The sequence below is a fragment of the Aethalodelphis obliquidens genome, unplaced genomic scaffold, assembly GCF_003676395.1.
Source record: "Aethalodelphis obliquidens isolate GAN/ISIS:26980383/991018 unplaced genomic scaffold, ASM367639v1 scaffold59, whole genome shotgun sequence".
NCBI classification, from domain to species: Eukaryota; Metazoa; Chordata; class Mammalia; order Artiodactyla; family Delphinidae; genus Aethalodelphis; species Aethalodelphis obliquidens.
Window position 1 is genome coordinate 9611488 of NW_020838003.1, and position 24047 is coordinate 9635534.

Below are 24047 nucleotides of genomic sequence, written 5' to 3' on the forward strand. Positions count from 1 at the left end.
CATCCATCCAAGCATACAGGACACATATAAGTAGGACCTGTTGGGTCTGAAACCACCTACCCGTGTGCTTAGCATGTCCTACCTTTCCAGACGTCAGAATACACAGCAAGCCCACTCTTTCTGCGGGACCTCTGCCTTGATTCAGTGCAAACATTATTCCAAACATCTAGCCCAGTGCTCAGGATGCTGCTGTGGCTGGGGGGTAAACTTATCATCCTTTGCTTTTTTCTTGAAATTTTAAAATTGTTTCTCAAAGACTTGGTTTGTAAACTTAAATACTAATAAAAAGGTTAACAAAATGATCATGGAGACACTCTGTGTTTCAAATGCACATCATCTGTCCTTAACCTCTGAAGATGACACAGCAGGATACGCACTGGCATTGTTTTTCAACCACGGTGAATTCTTGCTCCCATGTTCTCCATAGCCTGTCACCCATTCTCCCTTGTCAGACAACTGCAAACACACCGGAGGTCCTGTCGGGACTCAGTACTCTTTCAGGCAGAATCTCCTCTGTGCAAACCTACTTGGCCTGTGTAGGAAGAAACTGCATTCTGGCCACCTCCTAACCAAAATGAAACCAAAGGCCACGCATCATGAAAACATCTATCTCTGCTCTTGATCTCCCTGAAACTAAAGGTAACCCCCAAAGTTAGGATCAGAGCATTCAGTGGAAACGAAAAGCTGCCTAAAATTTTCTCATATCCTAGCACTACTTTCACTTTTAGAAAAGGAATATTTAGAAAGGCTTAAGAATCTCTTTCTTACACATTTCTCTCCCTCCCAGATGTCAAGAGCTCTCAACCACTGCCTCTTCATTTATGACTAAGAGTGTGCTGAAGGGGTGGTTGCCTGAGGAGAAAGCATCCTCGAAACACATTCCTGACTTATTCATCCCTTTGGGGGCACAGATTTTCCGCCACAGGTAGGAAAGGGATGATCACTTAACTCCTCCAGCAGCACTGATCAAAGGTGATACCGGGGTGAAGTGTTTGGGGTTAATTCACCCAGCACTGCATCAATCACCTGTGGAAAGCAGAGAGCAGATGCCACAGTAGCTCCTGCCTCTAGATGGTTAGAAAATAACACAAAGCAAGAAACAAGGATTTACCAAGGACTGAGGGAATTCCCTCTCCCTAGAGCTCTTCAAAGACAAAACAGCCACTCATTTTCTTAACTGTCTAAATAGGTCTCTGACTAGGTTTTGAGGCCCCCTCCTCCCAGCCATGATTGGGAGTCAATTATTCTAAGAAATCAAGGTGGGGCATCTATTGGCTGGAGGATAAAACAGGCAGGAATATACAGCCAAAGGCAGCACATAGAACTGAAATCGCTTGGCATGGGTTCTGGTAATTTCGGAACGAAAATCCAAATACAAGTGAAGAGAAAACCAAAGAGAAAAGCAATTTTAAAAGAGTACGTCCAGTCTCCAGAACGACCCCCAAATGCTGCCTAACATTTATGTCACAGAGAAGCAAGTGGGCAGAGATGCCACATGCCGAAGGAGACAGTTAATTTTAGCTGCAGGCCTGGAAAACTTTACTTTTCCGGGCTCTTCACTACTTTTGAGATTTCGGGCTACCGAGTACCCAGGTATTTCAGTCTGGTTTCTCCCAGTCTGCTCTTATTTTCCCAGCTCCTCTTCATCACCTACTATTGGGACCTCCCTGTTTCAAAACTGTCTTGTCACGCAGCAGAGATTCTGGGTTGAACAACATGAGCTCCAAAGTCAAAGGAAGGTGACCAAAGGACCTCAGAAGGTAAGAATACCTACAGCTGCCAGAGGCGAGAATAGAGTCAAGAGCAGCCAGGGAAGAGACTAAGAGCTTGAATCTGGAAGAGTTGGCTTGTTGAAGGACAAGCTCCTGCATCACGAGAGAAGAGACCAAATTCTGCTTCTCTCTGGCCAGTCAGGAAACTGAGGCCAGAGGGCTGCAGCAGCTCCCAAGCAGCCTGAGGCTGGCAGGGAAAGTTGCCAGGGCCTCGGACTGAGTGAGGAGAGCCACGCAGGTCGCAGCCAACTTCCCCTGGCCCAGGCCTGGTTGTGAGGCAGCCTGTTGAGGGAGGGCAGGAGTAGACAGAGACAAAGGACACACACTGTTCCCACTGTAGAGGTGGGGGGGGGGGGCTGTGCACAGTGTGACGCCGGTCCCTACTGAGCGGCCGACAGTTTATGCCACCACTGGCCCCAGGAGGAGAAGCAAGCCAGCCTTCCCATAAACGACTCCTTGCAGAGATGCTTACAGTAGCATCACTGCCACCTCAGACAGGTGAGCAGTTAGATGTACCTGACTTCAGAACTGCGATTTGTTCACCTGATTTGGTAAATCTCATTTTAACCCTTCTCGTCCCCAATAGATCTCACTCCGGAAGGAAGAAATGAGTTAAGTTCAGTGGAGTTTGCGGTGTGCTGGTGCCTGGGGGAGGGGAGTAGAGGAGGTGGCAAGGTGGAAGCCTTCTGACCTGAAGATTGCACGTACTGGGTTTATTTTGTTTTGTTTTGCTTTTGTTTTTGTTGTTGTTGTTGTTGTTGTTTTTCAGATGAAAAGGAAAAACGAAGAAACAAAGTAGGCAGCAAAGAGGGACTGCGGGATCCCGCTCATTTTCAGACATTCCTGGCCTTTTAGGTAAAGAGCACCTCGCAAAACTCGATTGACAGAAAACGTGCTCGCCTGTCAACTAGGGAAGGAAAAAAAAAGATTCACGGAGGTCCAGAGGAGCTAGATTTTAGGCTCCCGGGTTTCCGGCCTCCCCCTGGCCATCCTCCCCGCCCCACCCCAGACCTGCAGGTGGAAACCAGGCAAGTGAGACGGTCCAGGGCCCCCGGTCAGGGCTTAGCCCGCCGCCGCCGACTGCCGTCGCTGCGGGGACACACCCTCCACCTACCTCACACATGGGAGAGGCGCCCTTGCTCAGCAACGTGCAGCCCAGGAGCTTGGCGAGAAACTTTGCCATATACGAGCAGTGAGGCAGGGGCTCTCCCGAGGCGCCGGATCCGTCCTTTCCCTGCGCGAGAGCCCAGGCGCCGAGGTGTCGCCCGCAGCCGGCCGGCCAGCGCGCCCCGGGGCTGGGGGCTGCCGGCAGCCGAGCCGGGCGGGGGCGCGGCGGGGGCGAGTTCGCCTGCTGCCCTGCCGCCGCCGCCCGTAGTGCGGGGTGCGAGCACGCGCGGCCGGGTCCGCCGCTCCAACCTCCCGCGCCGCGGGAGCGGGGCGCTGCCGTCTGCGCTAGCCTTTCCCGCTGAATGTCACTGTCACCAGAGCAAAGGGAAGGGCCCCGCCGAGGGGGTGACGGGAGGGCCAACGCGCCGCAGGACTGGCGTCGCGCGCGGGCAAGGGCACCGGATGGCAGAGCGCCGAGGCGCGGGCACTGGCGGCCCGTCCCCGGGCACCGCCGCTCCAGCCACAGCGCTCGCCGAGGCCTGACGCTCCGCCGGAAAGCGGGAGGCGAGGGCCGGGGAGCGTCTGCTTACGGGGCCGGCCGGGGTGCCCCACTTCCCCAGTTTCCCCTCTCCGCGCCGGAGGAAGTGGAAAAGGCTGTCTCAGGTCGCGGCTGACCCGGCGGGTTACGGCTGCAAGGCGCGAGCTGCCTGCAGGGGACCCCGGCGGCCTGCGCCAGCCCCACCCTGCCTCAGGGAAAGGGAAAAGCCTCCCGAAGCCTGGGAGGGGGACCTCCAGCTCACGTCCACTTTGACCCCTCTTAATGAACGGGCCAGGCACAAGCAAGCCCCAGAAGAGGAAAGGTGACTTTGTCGGCACAGGGTCTGGGCCAGATATGCTCCAGAATCACAGCCTTGGCTGGGATGGGGGTGGGGTAGGGGACGAATGAGCCTGGCCAGGAAGCTGATACAGAAACGTATGGCCCTGTTTTTCTCTCCAAACCTATAACGCTTGTCTTTTAACAAGGGAGATATTTTTAGGACACAGGACCTATGTTAGGTATTTATTTTGCATCCATATAGCTGTACATCTCAAACTTCAAGTGTGCATGAGAATAACCCGGAGAGCTTGTTTAAAACCAGAAGTCCTGGTCCCCAACTCCCAGTGTTTCTGATTCAGAAGATTTGGGGAAACCTCAGGATCTGCTTTTTTTTTTTTTATTAAGCACCCAGGAGATTCTGCTGCAGGTGGTACCCAGGCTGGACTTTGAGAAACATTACCCTACCTTGTCAGATCTGGAGGTCAGCACATACAAGAACTGTAAAAGCATTCAATTGGTAATAGACAGAGAAAGTTTTGTTATATCACCTAGTTTTAAATGCAAGGAAGCAGAACTAGAAGAGTTTGTATTACGTCATCAAGTCACATTGTCTTAGAGACACTCCAGGCACATAGGTGCACTCTACAAATTATTGTCTGACTCCATGAATAGCGGATGGCTGGTTGGATGGATGGTGATGAATAACTGGGTCCAGATTTCCTGATTCTCTTTCCAGAATTCTAGCTGGTACAGCAAACCCACTGTGAATTTAGGGGATAAAATAAGAAGGAAAGGTGTAAATTAGTTTGAATATATCAGCTCAGTGCTTCTCAAACTTTTTTCAGTCAAGTATTTTTCGTAGTAAAGAGATCATCAAAAACAAAGTTTTTTTGACATCTCTGGTTTTATCTTTTGCATTCTAGCCTATGAAATATTCAGGTTTGTTATAATATAAAAAGACCTACTCCCACGAGGAAGACTAATGCTCCAAGTATACTATCTTTATCCCAAGCCCACTGCCGAAGCACCAGATGCCCCACCAGCAGCAAACTCGGGAATTGTGGCAGCTAGGTGCCCTCTAAGCTACACTAAAAAGAAAAAGAAAACTAACACACAATGAGTACCTACAAATGTCTCAGGCACTGTGTCGCCGTGTTAGGCTGTGGGCTCTGGGGACACACTACCTCAATTTAAATCCCACTTCTGATATTTAATAGCTGTGAGACTTCAGTCAAGTGACTTTACTTCTCTGTGCTCCAGTTTCCTCATCTGCAAAACAAGCATAAGAATAAAGGTAGCTACTGCATGCAGTCTGTATTCTTTTTCTATTGCTGTCACAACTTAGCATCTTAAAACAACACCCATTTATTATCTCGCAGTTCTGTGGGTTAGAAGTTTGGGGAGCTTCTCTGCTTCGGCTCTCACAAGGCCAAAACCAAGACAGAGCCAGCTGGGCTCTCATCTGGAGACTCTGAGAAGAATCCACTTTCAAACACAAGTTGTTGACAGAATCCAGTTCCTTGCAGCTATAGGTCTGAGGTCGCTGTTTCCTTGTTAGTTGTCAGCAGGGTGCCCACCCTCCACTTGGAGACGTTGCCCAGACTCCTTCTCAAGTGACCTCTTCCATCTTCTAAGCAACAGTTGCCTTGAGTCTGTCTCATGCTTCAAATCTCTCTGACTTCTTTTCTTGCCAACAGCCAGAGAAAACTTTTTTCTCTAAGAGAGAAAAAGAGCCTCTCTAAGAGGCTCATGTGATTACATGATTGTGATATCCAGGCCCACCTACATAATCTTCCTATCTTAAGGTCAACTGATTAGTCCCTTAATCACATCTTCAAAGTCCCTTTTGCCACATAATGTAACATAATCACAGAAGGAACACCAGGGGTGAAAGCCCTAGAGCTATCTAGAATCCAGCTTACCATGTGATTATTCTGAGGAATAAGTACATGTATGCATTTTAAACAGAAGAGTGTCTTATTTTGTGATACTTATAATAAGAACTCAATACAGGTTAGCTGTTATTTTTTTCTGTTCGTGGCACTTCATTTGATTGCCATTACAACTCTGTATTATTTTAAAAGGAAGAAATTGAGAATTAAAAAGATTGTCCAACACCACACAGCAGGTTAGCGGCAGAGCCAGGAATTACGCCTAGTTCAGCTGCCAGCCAAGTCTGTGTTTTTGCTATTACATGATACTACATCACAGAAAGCTGGCAAAGAACAGGTAATGTCCATTTGGGGGAGTGGAACTTAAGAAGAAGTATGGAATTTAAGAAACAGAAAGAATGTTTACAGATAGTCACTTGCCCTATGTGAGTAATTTATGGTTTAGGTGCAAGGAAGGCTATACTAAATACTAACTGAAATAAGAAAGTCTTTAACTGAACTCGTGATTTTTAGTGAGTATTTTCTTGTGATGATATTCATTTTAAGGGGCTGTACATTCACTTGTGATCTAGACTCATTTCTTTGATGAGATTTTCCTCTCCATGCTGCCTCTCCTCTGCCATCTTGCATCTTCTAGTGTCAAGAGAAACATTTCTGAAGGGCAGCCACCCACTGACTCTGCCTTGATAGGAAGAGCATTGCCCAGACCTTCTCCCGGGCCTGCCCAAGCCTGAATCATTACTATACCTATTTCCTGCTGTCTACCTTGCTGGTAGAGCAACAACAGAGAGCCAGGATGGATGCATGGATGGATGGATAGATGACTGATAGATAGATAGATAGATAGATTAATAGATAGATAGATACATAATCTTGTAATCTTGGGTCCTCCCCCATTTAGGACCTTAACCACAGTATTATTCACTAGGATTATTCATAATCTTTGACTCAGCATTTCTATCTCTAGACTTTATCCTAAGAAAATACTCAGAGAATCAAATCAAAAAGTCAGATAATCAACATAACTCAAAGAGTATTACATTTAAAATTGTTTCATGTCCATAGGGGCAGGGGAGCATCTTTTTTACTGACATAGTAGCCACTGTGGTTAAAAGAGCACGACTGGAGTCAGGCAGCCTGAGTTTGAATTCTGGCTCTTCCAAGTACCAACCGAGTGATTTTTGGACAAGTCACTTCAATTATGTAAGCCTCTGTTTCCTTCTCTGGAAAATAGGGATGATAATAATACCTACCTCATAAGGATTTAATTAGTTAATACTATTATACTAACTTATTAGAATGATTATGATACTAATACATATTCATATAATTAATATACTAGTACTAATAATGTTCCTGGTCCATAGTTAGTAATGGTAATAAATGTTAACTACCTGTATTAGAAGGATTATGATTAATGATATATCCTCAACTACTGACCCAGAGCCTGGTACATAGTACTCAGTAAAAATTGATTGAATAAATAGATGGATGGGCAAACGAATGAGGAAAGATACTTGTTGAAGTATTATAAAGCCAAATTTGTAAACCACCTAAAGTCTAACAACAGGAGATTGGATTGATAAATTATGATTCATAAAAATGGTCAGCATGAAATATGTTTTTAAAGAATATTTACTGACCTAGAAAATGTCCCTTACATAATGTTGGTGGGGGACAGCATACAGTACATGTAGTATATGCTAACTTTGTGAAATGTTTACGTGTATACATAGGAAGAAAATGGAAGGAAACATACCAAAAGGCAATCGTAGTTCTCTCTGGGTGATAGAATAATGGATTATTTTTTATTTTCTTCTTACATATTCCTGAATATTTCTATTCTTTGCAGTGAACCTGAGCACAACACCAATTCTAATACTTTTGTTTTAAGATCCCATCATTAAGAACTTGGGGATTAAAAAAAAAGTTATCAAGTTAATCTTAATTGATTTAAGATCTTATCCCTTTAGTAACACACTTAGAATGGACCAATTAATGCAATGAAATCTACTGCACTGATATTCCCCTTAAGGAATCTCTGTAAAGAAGCTCTACTAAATATACAAAATTCAGTTTTAGAGACACTCACCTTTACTGTTAGAGCTAGCAGTCTAGTTATCAGCAATGACCCTAGGGATTGCAAAGCCATAAGAAGCAAATATAATCTATTTTTATAATTTTCCTATTTTCTCTTAGAAGTTAATGTAGAAGTTCAAGAATAAGTTCTGGAAATGATCATTTGCCCAGAATGAGTAATAATGTATGCCTGCCAAGTCTAGAGAATACTATTGTCTCCATCAACAGATGAATGGATAAAGAAAATATCTTATATATGTGTGTGTGTATCTATAATGGAATATTATTTAGCTATAAAAATAAATAAAATCATGCCATTTGTGACAACATGGATGGACCTTGAGGACATTATGCTAAGTGAAATCAGTCCGATAGAGAAAAACAAATACCATATGATCTCACTTGTATGTGGAATCTTAAAAAAAAACCAAGTTCATAGATACAGAGACCAGACTGGTGGTTGCCAGAGACAGGGATTGGGGGTGGGGTGGGGGCTGAAATGGGTGAAGAGGGTCAAAAGGTACAAACTCCCAGCTATAAAGTAAATAAGTCATGAGGATGTAATGTACAGCATGGCAACTACAGTTAATAATACTGTGTTGCACATTTGAAAGTTGCTAAGAGTAAATCTTAAAATTTCTTATCACAAGAAAAAATATTCTATAACTATGTTTGATGACAGATGTTAACTAGACTTATTGTGGTGTTCATTTCACAATATATAAATATCGAATCATTATGTTGTACACCTGAAACTAATATAATATTGTATGTCAATTATACCTCAATAAAAAAATAATAAAGATAAAATAAAGAATACTACTTTCAAACCCTGCCTGCTTCGTGGCTCTCAGGGAGAGCCGGTGTTGCAGTTACTGTAAATACTGTACTTCAGTATGGTCAGAAAATAGAGCAGTCTGATTAATCAACTATTCCAACTAATTACCAGCTATGCAACACTTGAATTACCACTTTTCAAAAAATTAGGCTGTCATAAATTGCAATTAACACCGAAACTCTACTGAAGGTTTCATAATTCTTTGATGATTCAGAAGGTACTTCAGTGTCTCTTGGGGCGTCAGGTTCACCAGCATAAAATCATTTATCCTGGTAGGAAGGATGAGGGGACACGCTGGCTGATAGGAAATTTCAGCTGACAGAAATGCAAGCGAGCCAGGGTTTACTATGTTTACAAGGCTGACTGGATGCCTATTGAGCTCTTTAAGCACCTGACTAGAAAGGCGCTCTATTTGGCTGAGATGGTATAATTATAATTCCACAAGAATACAATGGTAACATTCTATTTTACAACAAAGAAAATTAGATTACAAGTTATCTGACAACCCTCCCTTCCTCCCAGCTAAGATCACACACCGTATAGAGTTACAATGGTGCCAATTACAACATCTTTTCATGCACTGTATGTTCCTTTGACTTTTGAGGATCTGAATGGATTTCATACCAAATAGCAGCTACTGGCAGCAATCAAAACAGTTTTGGGGAAAATAGTTCCATTATCTGTGCTCAAGTAATACTATTGATTTAAACTTAATATCTGCCTCACTTCTTTCTTGGTACAACAAGCAAGCATGTAGCTTCTGTCTGGGCCCCCGTTCTACCTTACCGAGAAGGTGGGTAGGAAAGTTTAGTGCATACCAGGCCTTTTCCATCACTAGTTGCTAAAAGCCCATTTCCATCAAAAAGAGAATGTTTTTAAGGATTTCATCCAATCTACCACTTCCTCCTCCCCCAACCCCACTTGACAGAATAAGAGGCACAGAGAGATTAAGGTTTTTGCCCAAGTTTACACAGCTAGTCTATTAGCAGTAGTGGGGCCCAGAGTCTAAACCTCCTGTTAACCTACACTATTTCTACTGAGTTACTTTCTCAGCGCCCCTGCACATCTTCACTAAATCATGGCAGGGCTGATTTCGCCCCCAAAAACCTTTTCTTTGAGCTAGGTGCAAAACAAAAGAAAAAAAAACGAGAAAGGGGAGGGAGAGAGGGAGAGGAATGCAGGGAGAAAGAGAGAGAAAGAGGGGAGGAGGGAGATGGAGAAGGACCCAGTATCTTATCCTTTAGGTACCACCCCCACATCACAGCCAAGCTTACTCCTTTGATGCAGGAATTTGGGCTTTTAGTCCTGGTACAGGGAACTGCCATGGTTTATTTATTTGAAAAGCTATAATGGGGCTCCCTGAAAGAATCTTTGAAAGATATTTGAAGCTGATGGCCAGAGGCTCTTTAATGAGCAAAGCCATACACCTGGTCCTCCCAGCCCTGCTCTGGCTGTCTGCGATGGGAAGGAGACATATTCTAATACGGGAAAGATTCACGGTTTAGGCCAATATAATTGGCTGACAGTCAGCACAAAAGGAAGTTGGGTTATCTAAGGGGTTAAGTCATTCCTTCTAACCCAACCCTGGAGGCAACTTACATTTTGACTCACAAGAGAGGTGCAGTCTGGAGACACTGAATCAATAAATGGAAAAGTTGCAGTATTACAGGTGTGGTAAGAGACTAAGAGAATAAGTTGTACCTCCCCCAGTTTGGGGCTTAATGTAAGTGTCATTATACTTGTGGGAAAGGGCCTGGTTCATCATGGTAATGGTGGGAGTGCCTAGGTTAGCACCAATGACAATGAGGGGACTAATACTGCATAATGACAACAAAACCCACAGTGACATCAAGGCTATGCCACACCCTGCGGAATCAGGGCTCAAGGGTGGAGAGCCAAAGTGCACTTGGGACGGAAGTGGGGCATCGGTATGAAATCCTTGAAGCCAAGTGCACCAATGGGCAGCAGCAGGCAGGAGTGTAGCTAAGACCAGGCAAAGAAACATCAAGGCCAGGGCCGTGGCACCACCTCGTGAGCAGTGGTGGCCACAGAGGGCACAAACAATGGAGCAGAGAGAGGGAGCCAGCACTAAAGAGCAGAGCTGCTGCAGGGATAGACCTGAACACTTGAGAAGAGATCCTATGGGAGCCAGAGAGCTAAAGGTCCAAAAGATGGGGGGTGAGGGGGAGAAGAGGCTTGAGGCAAACACCATTTTTGTTTGTATTTCATTGCTTCAAATCTCTTCTTTGACTGGTCCATCCTAATTGGTGTGGCCGATGTCCTTAAAAAGTCCACATGAAAGAGAGCTGGGACAGTGAATGGACAGGCTCTTGGCTCTGGCCCAAATCACACCATTCCCCTAAAGGCTGGTTCAGTTCTAACTATCCACAGAGGCCCAGATCTGCTCTGCATTAGACACTAAGTCAGATTAAAGAGTTCTGGACAAGGTCACCCCTAGGGCTCCATCAGTCTCACAACCAAAACAAAAATGACTCAAATTCAGACCAAATCTAAACACCTGGAGGTTGAAAGGAGGAGAGGGCAAGGCTAAGCCTGCACCAACCTGAAAGGAAGGAAAGCATGGTTCCCATCCAACCACACACCTCCATGAGCCACATATTTAAACCAAAGCTTTTTTAAAAAAAATAAAATACTATTTCTATTTCCTTTGTTCCTTCCCCTGTCAGCCCTGACCTCTCAATTCTCCACGGGCAGAGGGGTGTCTCAGACATCTTCCACAGCCAAACAGCACAAGTCATGTTGGGGATCCACACTCCCAATTTTCTCCAGCCTTCATCTCTATGGTAATGACAGTAACAACACCCAACATGGTGCTCTGTGGAAGGCACTGTGCTAAGCGCTTTACAGATATTATTATGCATTATTATATTTGATCATTTCATCAACTCCTTTGAGTGACACTATCATAACCCCTACTTTACAACTGAGGAAAATACAGCACGAAGATGTTTATTTCCTTCCCAAGGTCACATAGCTAGAAAGACACGGAGGCTGGCCAGGTATGCAGGCAGTCCTCCAGAGCCCACATCCTTCCCCTACACTCCATCATCATAGACTAGAAGAGCAGCAAGGGATGGGGCTCTTTTAGCCTTCTCCTGTAGGAAGAATTGAATGTGAAATGCATTTAAAGAGGAAGCAGTTTTTAAATATACACTGTCTAATGCAAAACAATGCAAATTTTGCTGACTAAATAAAAATGAGCAAAACTGAAGAATTTTGACCCCTATGCCTGAGGCCTTTACAGGAGAATATTACAAGTTCACTTTCCACTAGTCACTCCGTGCCTAACACCTGCTTGCTGAGTAATGCTAGGAGAGTTCTAATTGTGTTCCCACCCAACTTTCACATAAAGAACTTCCCAGATCTCCTGCTAAATTTCTCTAAGTTAAGTAAAATTTTAAGTTAAGAACTCTGTTTGATTGGCTTTTAACTTATTTTCATCTCTTTCAGAGCTTAAGATCCCCATATGTCAATTACCTTAACTGACACAAGGGTTCCAGGACAAAGACACTCAACACCCAAATAACTTTAGTCCTTCAATGAGTTATAGCTACTAGGACAGTCCCATCAACAGTCACAAGATTTCCCTTGAAAGAAGGGAAAATGTTAAAGTTTCATCACTCAGCAGAACAGCATTTAGATTTAGCCTGGGAAGAATTTTCAGACGTCCAGGGTCTAAACTGTACCCATTGGGAACGCCTGCAGTTCAATCCCAGCCACCTCATAGGTGCATCACAAGATTTCATAGATATGCACCAATTTCAAGGATACAGTTCTGTAGTGGGTACATGGAAATTGGGAAAGGGAAACCCATTTATTTCACTATGCCAAAGGAATCAGAAAACAAAATGAAAGTAAATAAATTGCAGAGAGGATGACCCTAGTGACCTACCCCAAAAGACAAGGAAAAGACAAATGAACTAAACTAAAAGCCTTTGAAAAAAGGAAAAAGAAAAAAAAAAAACAGATTCTTTGTGTTTGATTCTGGAAACATATATTATGTTCACACTGAGAGCTGGCGGGCAGATGGTTGAAGCTCATACAAGGAATATTAAATCTATTTGGAACCCTCTTGCCCTCCTGATACAACACAATTCATGCCTAGAGGGCAAGACAATCAGTACACAAATGCCTACAAATCACTCAGATTCTGTCACTAACTGGGGAATCCTCACTGCATCCCTGAGCACAGGGAGTTTGAATGGTTTGGTCCAGCACTCACAACAGATCAGACAGAGGGTCAGAAGAGAAAGCCGAGCCCTTCCCCCTTCTCTCTCTCTCTGTTTCAATCTCTCATACACTCGCGCAGACACACACACACACACACACACACTCACACACAAGCATACACAACAGATTTCTTTGTATTCAGACTGGTTTCTGCCATTAGAGCCAGATCTGAAATGAAATGGCACATGGAAAGCACCCGGCATAGAGCCTGCTCCCATATGGGGCTCATTGTGTTTCTGCAATCCCTTCGGAGGAATAAGAATAGATAATTAGATCTTAAAGGCCAAGAGAAATGGAGAGTCAACAAACTTTTACCTTGCCCAGTGGCCCTTCACTTTTTGTTTTTTCTGATGGACAGTCATTCAACAATGCGGTGAAGGTCACACACATTCCACGGACTCCACCTGGAAATACCAAAACATGAGAGTGAGAAAATCATTCCACAATAACAGAAGATGCCATATCACTGTTTAATCTGAGCATCTAAATCTCAGTGGCTTATGAATATTCTGGACAGCAAGAGGCTTTAACCTGGCTACTCAAAGTGTGGTTCACAAAACAATTCCATTGGCATCACCTGGGAGCTGGTTAGAAATGCAAATCCCAGGCCCCACCCAGGCCTGCTGAATCAGAGTCTGCATGTTAACCAGCGCCCAGGGGATCTGTTCCTCAGAAAAGCACTGCTCTGGAGCAATAATCTCCACTTTGTGGTGTGTGCACTCAGGACACACATAAAATGATCTACTAGAACATGCAAAGAAATTTTACAATTTTCTATTTTTTAAATTTCTTTCAATTTTTGTGTATTTTATTTTTATTTTGTTTATGCTTATCTCAATAAAGAAATTCAGCTTCTCTACTATTTGACATTTAGCTTAACAGTGAAAACATGTACAAACATAAATAAATATACATATATTGGAAGTGTGAACTCAACATTTTTTTCAACTGATGGGGCTCTCCACTTAAAAATTAAGGGAAAATTAGGAGTGTGGGATTAACATACACTACTATATCTAAAATAGATAAGCAACAAGGACTCACTATATAGCACAGGGAACTATACTCAATTTTTATAATAACCTATAAGGGAAAAGAATCTGAAAAAGAATAGATAAAATATATATACTACCTATATATATATATAACTGAATCACTTTGCTGTACACCTGAAACTAACACAACATTGTAAATCAACTGTACTTCAACAAAAGAAAAAAGAAAGAAAGAAAAAAAAAATTAGGATGATACTTCCAGCTAAGCTCTGGTACAATAAGGCCATCTTTCTGTCCAGGAAGCTTCCACTATCACATGTTCACTAGCTGTCCCCTGTCTCCTCCCAGTTACCTTATAAATACGGACAGTGGTACACAGCAGGGGCCTTCTCTTGGAGCACTTCCCATGATTTGTCCAGCTGTGCCTAGCCCAGCACGCATCTCAGCTAGCAGCTGAGAGGAGGGGGGCATATGCACCATGCTGTCCCTTCTGCCTGTGAGTTTCCCATAAATCTTACCTGACACCCACATCATGTGATACTAGTGTGTTCAAGTCCTTTGCGAGACCCACAAAGAAACAGATAATCGTCCTCCCATAAGATAATTAACTCATTTCATTTGTAAGTGCCATGAAAGAAAAGTGCAGGAGGGTCAGGAAAAACATTCATAGTCTGGAGGGCCAGGAAACCTCCATGAGGAAGTGACATTTGATTGGGAACCTAAAGGATGAACACAACTCAGAAGCATTCAGGCAGGAGGAAGAAGTGCAAACAACCTATGGGAAGCAGGAATTTGGAACAGATTAGATTCTGAATAATGGCTGGTGTGGTGGGATTTGGTGGGCGAGAGAGGGTAGCAGGGATGAAGAGAGAGGAGAAGACAGGGTCCAGATGCTTGGGGCCAAGGCTTTGAGCTTAGGGTGATATCCCAGTTAGAGTTCATCCAAAAGCAGAACCTGAGGTGAGGATTAGGGTGCAAAAGGCTTATTTGGGAAGTAATCCAGGAAGCTTGAAGACAGGGTAGCATGGCAAATCAATAATAGGGTCACTAATGAGTGCTGTGAGCAATTAGGGCTCAATCTTGAAGGGGATCCTCTGGGAGATTGCATGAAACATGCCTCAGAACATTCCCACTGAGGGGCAGAGATGCCAGACATGTATCTACCAATTCTCACCCCTCCTTGTTGGAGAGATTAAATGTAATACATGTTATTGCCTGTAATAACATGCCTGTATTAGTTTCCTGCAGCTGCTATAACAAATCACCACAGGTTTAGTGGCTTAAAACAGTACAGATTTGTTATCTTATAGTTCTGGAGGTGGAAGTCTAAAATGGTTGGCAGAGCTACAATCCTTCTGGAGGCTCTAGGGGAGAATCCATTTCCTTGCCTTTCCAGCTTCTAGAGGCTGCCTTCCTCGGCCTGTGGTCCTGCATCACTCCACTTCTGCTTGCATCATAAAATCTTCCTCTGACTTTGACCATTCTACCTCCCTCTTATAAAGACCCTTGTGATTACATTGGGCCAAACTGAAAAACCCAGGGTAATCTCTCTATCTTAAAATCCTTAACTGAATCACATCTGCAAAGTCCCTCTTACCATGTAAGGTGACATATTCACAAGTCCCAGGAATTAGAACATGGCCACCTTTGGTAGGGAGGGCATTCTGTCTACCACAATGTCCTTGATTCTAAGGCACATTTAATTATAAGATGTATATCGATTTAGTTGCAGCTTTGATGGGTGATAACCATCACCTAATTAAATCTGTATTTTTAATATGTATCCCAATTTCAGTAATGTGAAAAACCGCACATCTTAGAATAGCACATCTAAGATAACGCAACAGGCAGAGCAGAGCAGCATTTTTATAGAGACTCAGATTCTACACACAGAGCCTAAGGTGAGAAATGAATACGTTAATTCGATAAATATTTTTTGAACCTCTACCAGGTACGAGACCCTGAGCGTACAGCAGTAAGACACAGTGCCTACGCTCAGGGAGCTTACTTTCTGGTGGGAGAGGCAGTTTCCCGGAGAGCAATGAGTGCCATGGAGCAGAAAGCACTGTGAAGGGGCTGAGGAGACTGTGGGCCAGGGAGGGAGACTCTAGCTCAGATGGAGCAGTTCAGGGAGAGCAGGCAAGGCGGGATTCTCCAAGCAGAGACCTCAGTGAAGGCAAAGACAAGGATCTTAGTCAAAGGGCAGCCCAGGCACGAGAACCGTGAGGCAGAAAGAAGCTTGACACTGGAAACTTCGTCACTTCCCCAGGAAAGATATTTCCCACCTATCACTATCCCTACTCTGAAGCATAATGTTGCTCAGGTAACATTAACTATAAAACTCTACAGAAAATTCCATTTTTTTCTCTTTCTCTTAAGGTTGGGTGGGAGGTGTAATGGAAGAAGAAGGGGAACAAAGTTGGACGTGAGAAAATTATTAGCTATTAAAGTTAATAGCAGAAACTCTCATTTTGTTCCTAATCTACACTTATATTAAGTGCCTAGCCTGCGAGTAGTACAGAGACAGGCCCAAAGGAAAGAGAATGCCCTTAGCTTCCGGTTGTTCCCTTCACAACCGGTTTAGTTATTTCAAAAATTCACTTGGACATTTCTTTCTTTTTTTTTCCCTTCAAAGGTATACTTGCAACACCCCAATACTTCCAACCCCTCCATTCTGATATACCCGATTCCTACCCTCCCAAAGCCTTGTCCTTTTATCAGAAAGCCAAAGCTCTGATAAGCAGGTGAGTCTGTCCTAGGGAACACAAGACACAGGCCTGTCCCCAGACCAAAGATGAGCCGACAGACTACTATGGGTCAAGGGTCATGACCAATGTCTGCTTGATTAAAATCCCATCAAAGGGAATAAGCATAAGGCTTCGTTCTTCTAGAGAGAAAGGGAAAAGCCATCTGGAAAGTCTCCAGCATCATTATGACAGCTACAAATTGCCAATTATTAATGGCTCCTAATCTAACAGTCACACTGCAATAGGGACTTCACTTGTTAAGAAAATGCTGGTGAAGACCAGTTCCCCAAACAAAAGGGCAGACACACAGGTACAAAGACCCACCCTCGACCCCCAGCACTTCAAAGTTCCAAAATCTTGGAGCTTTAGAGGAAAATTCATTAGCGGTGGGAGGCTGAGGCCTCAAGCTGTGGCTCATGACTAAATGATATGACCGAACACCTTCTTATTAACCTTGAACGACACATCTCAACAATGTTTCCTGACATTAAATTTGCAATCAAAGTAGATGCAATTAATATAAACACTATTCAGAGTTATGTAGGAAATGGAAATAATGATTTTTTTGGAGGTCCCTTGGGTTTTTCATGAAAAAACTTTAAAAATTGCCTACCCACATGCCTGTGAATCTGAAGGTTATTTTACAAATCATTACAATGACAAAAATACACAGTCCAGCAACTCAATTGTCATGGATGTTTAACTTAAACCTCTAGCTTTCAGAAGTAAATTTATATGATTCCATTATTGTTAGAACAGTCATTTTAAAGTCATATCAGCCCATATACAAAGTATTTTTAACTAAGTCCTACAGGAAACAAGGAGGGCTTGGAAATTTACAATTGTAGTTGACCTGAACGTGAAGCTATAACTACTAAAAAACCAGGAAATTTTCAGTAACAACCTGGACTAAGCTGGATACTTTCCAAACCATAAATCATAGATTTGTTGGACACCCTTACTGGTTAAATGAAGCAAACAATTTTAGTGCAGGCTGGTGTGATGCCCACCGAAATGAAATGTGAACCAATACCTACAGGGAGATGTTCAACCTGATCCATGAAGATTTAACCAAAAGTCACTCATTAGTGTTAATGGAGCATGGCTCTCAAATTCCAGATGACACCTTAGAATTTTAATTCCTGTAAAAAAAGGTAGATCAAGGCAGCAGCTGTGATTTGGGAAAATTGAAGATAAAGTGTATTCACCAATTAGAGGGAACTACAGGCTCAATCTTTTTTACTAAACTGCTAACTCAGAACATTTTATATAGAAATTCATCTGGCATTCATCATCAAAAACTACCTTCTACTATGGCTATTCTATGGCTATTCTCTCCCCTATGTAACTAAATTGCCCAAACAGGTATGGAGAGGAGCAATTCTATTGTGCTTTTGGCTCTCTCAAAATTTAGCTTAGTATTTTGACCATAATAGATGCTCAATAAATAATTCTTGATGAGACTGAAAAAGGAAAAGGGGGAAGAGAAAAATATAAATAATCCTCAATTGTAATTTTGAACAGGGAGAATAATTATAGGTAATAAACAGACCCCAAATGAAGGAACAACTTCAGTTTTTCTCTTGTGATTTCAGGTAAGAATGCCCAACACCCCTAATTAAACTCAGGTCCAAGTTTAGAAGGTTCCATTTTTGTCACTCAAAATTAGCTGTTCCTCAGCTTAGATGGAGTTCTTCTTGGCCTTCTTGTCACTCATTCAATGGAGGTTAGCGTAATACATTTAACCTTAATGGTGTTTACCTTACACTTGTTCAGCTAACAGCAAGACATAACAACTGGATTTTTATTTAAGTGTTCTCTTGGATGGCATCCTAGTGAGATAAGATAGAGCAAAAAGAAATAATGTCTGCAGGCACATTACTAATGAGGGGTGAAGTTAATTGTTGTGTGGGCAACAGTACTGATTCCATGCTTGGAGGACCACTCAGTGACATTAACAAGACTCGACATCCCAACAGTGCTTTGTAATACATCCTGTATTACAAAAGTTCATAACTTCCTGTCAGAGCTGACAATTATTCTTGAGAAAGGTTGATTTTCCTAAATCAGGTAGTCAGGAATATTAACTTACGTGAGGACTTTTCCACCCATAGGCATCTTTCTCCTGTTCCAACAATAGCCACCTGCGCCAAGCACAATGGTAACCATTTGGTGCATATTACCTACTCAAAACAACATTGAAAGGTAGAAATTACCGTCTATATTTCACAAATTAGGAAGCTCAGAGAGGTTAGATAATTTATCAAAGGTCACACAGCTACCTAGTGAAAGAACTAGAAGCTGAAACCAGCTCTTAGATTCAAAAGCCCATATCCTGGGGGGACCTTGAAGATGGCGGAAGAGTAAGACGCGGAGATCACCTTCCTCCCCACAGATACACCAGAAATACATCTACACGTGGAACAACTCCTACAGATCACCTACTGAAGGCTGGCAGAAGACCTCAGACCTCCCAAAAGGCAAGAAACTCCCCACGTACCTGGGTAGGGCAAAAGAAAAAAACAGAGACAAAAGAATAGGGACGGCATCTGCACCAGTGGGAGGGAGCTGTGAAGGAAGAAAAGTTTCCACACACTAGGAAGCCCCTTCGCGGGCGGAGACTGCGGGAGGCGGAGGGGGGAGCTTCGAAGCCACGGAGGAGTGCACAGCAACGGGTGCGGAGGGCAAAGCGGGGAGATTCCCGCACGGAGAATCAGGGCCGACCGGCACTCACCAGCCCAAAAGGCTTGTCTGCTCACCCGCCGGGGCGGGCGGGGCTACGAGCTGAGGCTCGGGTTTCGGTTTCGGACGGAGCGCAGGGAGAGGACTGGGGTTGGCGGCTTGAACATAGCCTGAAGGGGTTAGTGCACCACAGCTAGCCGGGAGGGAGTCCGGGGAAAAGTCTGCACCTGCTGAAGAGGCAAGAGACTTTTTCTTCCCACTTTGTTTTCTGGTGCGCGAGGAGAGGGGTTTAAGAGCGCTGCTTAAAGGAACTCCAGAGACGGGCGCGAGCTGCAGCTAAAAGCGCGGACCCCAGAGACGGGCGCGAGCCGCGGCTAAAAGCGCGGACCCCAGAGACGGGCAGGAGACGCTAAGGCTGCTGCTGCCGCCACCAAGGGGCCTGTGTGCGAGCACAGGTCACTCTCCACACCCCTCTTCCGCAGAGCCTGTGCAGCCCGCCACTGCCAGGTTCCCGGGATCCAGGGACAACTTCCCCGGGAGAACGCACGGCGAGCCTCAGGCTGGTGCAACGTCACGCTGGCCTCTGCCGCCGCAGGCCCGCCCCGCACGCAGTGCCCCTCCCTCCCCCCCACCCCGGCCAGAGTGCGCCAGAGCCCCCGAATCAGCGGCTTCTTTAACCCCGTCCTGTCTGAGCAAAAAACAGACGTCCTCCAGCGACCTACACGCAGAGGCGGGGGCCAAATCCAAAGCTGAGCCCCTGTGAGCTGTGAGAACAAAGAAGAGAAAGGGAAATCTCTCCCAGCAGCCTCAGAAGCAGCGGATTAAAGCTCCACAATCAACTTGATGTACCCTGCATCTGTGGAATGCATGAATAGACAAGGAATGATCCCAAATTGAGGAGGTGGACTTTAGGAGCAAGATCTATGATTTTTTTCCCCTTTTCCTCTTTTTGTGAATGTGTATGTGTATGCTTCTGTGTGAGATCTTGTCTGTATAGTCTTGCTTCCACCATTTGTCCTAGGATTCTATCCGTCCATGGTTTTTAAAAAAATTTTTTTCTTAATAATTAATTTTAATAACTTTATTATACTTTACCTTCGTTCTTTCTCTCTTTCTTTCTTTCTTTCCTTCCTTCCTTCCCTCCTTTAGACAACGAATCATCCCAAATTGAGGAGGTGGTCTCTGAGAGCAAGATTTATGATTTTTCCCCCTTTACCTCTTTTTGTGAGGGTGTATGTGTATGCTTCTGTGTAAGATTTTGTCTGTATAGCTTTGCTTCCAACATTTGTCCTAAGGTTCTATCCGTCCCTTTTTTTTTTAATAAATATTTTTTAATTCAATAACTTTATTATACTTTTATTTTACTGTATCTTCTTTCTTTCTTTTTTCCTTCTTTCCCTCCTTCCTTCCTTCCTCCCTCCCTCCCTCCCTCCTTTCTTTCCTTCTTGCGTTCTTTCCTTCTTTCTTTCTTTCTTTCTTCCTTCCTTCCTTCCCTCCTTTCCTTCTTTCTTTCTTCATACTTCTACTAATTCTCTCTACTTTTTCTCCCTTTTATTCTGAGCTGTGTGGATGAAAGGCTTTTCGTGCTCCAGCCAGGAGTCAGGGCTCTGCCTCTGAGGTATGAGAGCCAACTTCAGGACACTGGTCAACAAAAGACCTCCCAGCTCCACATAATATCAAACGGCGAAAATCTCCCAGAGACCTCCATCTTAACACCAGCACCCAGCTTCATTCAACGACCAGCAAGCTACAGTGCTGGACAACCTATGCCAAACAACTAGCAAAACAGGAACACAACCCCACCCATTAGCAGAGAGGCTGCCGAAAATCATAATAAGACCACAGACACCCCAAAACACACCACCAGACATGAACCTGCCCACTAGAGAGACAAGATCCAGCCTCATCCACCACAACACAGGCACTAGTCCCCACCACCAGGAAGCCTACACAACCTACTGAACCAACCTTAGCCACTGGAGACAGACATCAAAAACAGCGGGAACTACGAACATGCAGCCTGCAAAAAGGAGACCCCAAACACAGTAAGATAAGTAAAATGAGAAGACAAAAAAACACACAGCAGATAAAGGAGCAAGATAAAAATGCACCAGACCTAACAAATGAAGAGGAAATAGGCAGTCTACCTGAAAAAGAATTCAGAATAATGATAGTAAGGATGATCTGAAATCTTGGAAATAGAATGGACAAAATGCAAGAAACATTTAACAAGGACCTAGAAGAAATAAAGATGAAACAAGCAACGATGAACAACACAATAAATGAAATTAAAAGTACTCTAGATGAGATCAATAGCAGAATAACTGAGGCAGAAGAACGGATAAGTGACCTGGAAGATAAAATAGTGGAAATAAGTACTGCAGAGCAGAATAAAGAAAAAAGAATGAAAAGAACTGAGGACAGTCTCAGAGACCTCTGGGACAACATTAAACGCACCAACATTCGAATTATAGGGGTTCCAGAAGAAGAAGAGAAAAAGAAAGGGACTGAGAAGATATTTGAAGAGATTATAGTTGAAAACTTCCCTAATATGGGAAAGGAAATAGTTAATCAAGTCCAGGAAGCACAGAGAGTCCCATACAGGATAAATCCAAGGAGAAATACGCCAAGACACGTATTAATCAAACTGTCAAAAATTAAATACAAAGAAAACATATTAAAAGCAGAAAGGGAAAAACAACAAATAATACACAAGGGAATCCCCATAAGGTTAACAGCTGATCTCTCAGCAGAAACCCTACAAGCCAGAAGGGAGTGGCAGGACATACTGAAAGTGATGAAGGAGAAAAACCTGCAACCAAGACTACTCTACCCAGCAAGGATCTCATTCAGATTTGATGAAGAAATTAAAACTGTTACAGACAAGCAAAAGCTGAGAGAGTTCAGCACCACCAAACCAGCTTTACAACAAATGCTAAAGGAACTTCTCTAGACAAGAAACACAAGAGAAACAATTTAGAAAATGGGAATAGGAACATACATATCGATAATTACCTTAAATGTAAATGGACTAAATGCTCCCACCAAAAGACACAGATTGGCTGAATGGATACAAAAACAAGACCCTTATATATGCTGTCTACAAGAGACCCACTTCAGACCTAGAGACACATACAGACTGAAAACAAGGGGATGGAAAAAGATATTCCATGCAAATGGAAACCAAAAGAAAGCTGGAGAAGCAATTCTCATATCAGACAAAATAGACTTTAAAATAAGGACTATTAAAAGAGACAAAGAAGGACACTACATAATGATCAAGGGATAGATCCAAGAAGAAGATATAACAATTGTAAATAATTATGCACCCAACATAGGAGCACCTCAATATATAAGGCAAATACTAACAGCCATAAAAGGGGAAATTGACAGTAACACATTCACAGTAGGGGACTTTAACACCCCACTTTCACCCATGGACAGATCATCCAAAATGAAAATAAATAAGGAAACACAAGCTTTAAATGATACATTAAACAAGATGGACTTAATTGATATTTATAGGACACTCCATCCAAAAACAACAGAATACACATTTTTCTCAAGTGCTCATGGAACATTCTCCAGGATAGATCATATCTTGGGTCACAAATCCAGCCTTGGTAAATTTAAGAAAATTGAAATTGTATCAAGTATCTTTTCCGACCACAACGCCATGAGACTAGATATCAATTACAGGAAAAGATCTGTAAAAAATACAAACACATGGAGGCTAAACAATACACTACTTAATAATGAAGTGATCACTGAAGAAATCAAAGAGGAAATAAAAAAATACCTAGAAACAAATGACAATGGAGACACAACGACCCAAAACCTATGGGATGCAGCAAAATCAGTTCTAAGTGGGAAGTTTATAGCAATACAAGCCCACCTTAAGAAGCAGGAAACATCTCGAATAAACAACCTAACTTTGCACCTCAAGCAATTAGAGAAAGAAGAACAAAAAAAACCCAAAGCTAGCAGAGGGAAAGAAATCATAAAAATCAGATCAGAAATAAATGAAAAAGAAATGAAGGAAACAATAGCAAAGATCAATAAAACTAAAAGCTGGTTCTTTGAGAAGATAAACAAAATAGATAAACCACTAGCCAGACTAATCAAGAAAAAAAGGGAGAAGACTCAAATCAATAGAATTAGAAATGAAAAAGGAGAAGTAACAACTGACACTGCAGAAATAAAAAAGATCATGAGAGATTACTACAAGCAACTCTATGCCAATAAAATGGACAATCTGGAAGAAATGGACAAATTCTTAGAAATGCACAACGTGCCAAGACTGAATCAGGAAGAAATAGAAAATATGAACAGACCAATCACAAGCACTGAAATTGAAACTGTGATTAAAAATCTTCCAACAAACAAAAGCCCAGGACCAGATGGTTTCACAGGCAAATTCTATCAAACATTTAGAAAAGAGTTAACACCCATACTTCTCAAACTTCCAAAATATAGCAGAGGGAGGAACACACCCAAATTCATTCTATGAGGCCACCATCACCCTGATACCAAAACCAGAGAAAGAAGCCACAAAAAAAGAAAACTACAGGCCAATATCACTGATGCACATAGATGCAAAAATCCTCAACAAAATACTAGCAAACAGAATCCAACAGCACATTAAAAGGATCATACACCATGATAAAGTGGGGTTTATTCCAGGAATGCAAGGATTCTTCAATATACGCAAATCTATCAATGTGATAAACCATATTAACAAATTGAAGGAGAAAAACCATATGATCATCTCAATAGATGCAGAGAAAGCTTTTGACAAAATTCAACACCCATTTATGATAAAAACCCTGCAGAAAGTAGGCATAGAGGGAACTTTCCTCAACATAAT

General features: G+C 43.1%; 1 long non-coding RNA gene across 1 annotated transcript in view; it reads right to left on the minus strand.

Moving 5' to 3' along the window:
- Positions 1 to 3932: 3932 nt before the first annotated feature.
- LOC113609889 (uncharacterized) overlaps positions 3933 to 24047 on the minus strand; it is a 55857-nt gene continuing 35742 nt past the window's right edge. The window contains exons 4-5 of the long non-coding RNA XR_003428859.1: positions 13072 to 13160; positions 3933 to 4457 (exon numbers count right to left, since the gene is read on the minus strand). This is a non-coding gene — a long non-coding RNA (uncharacterized LOC113609889). The remainder of the gene's footprint in view (positions 4458 to 13071; positions 13161 to 24047) is intronic.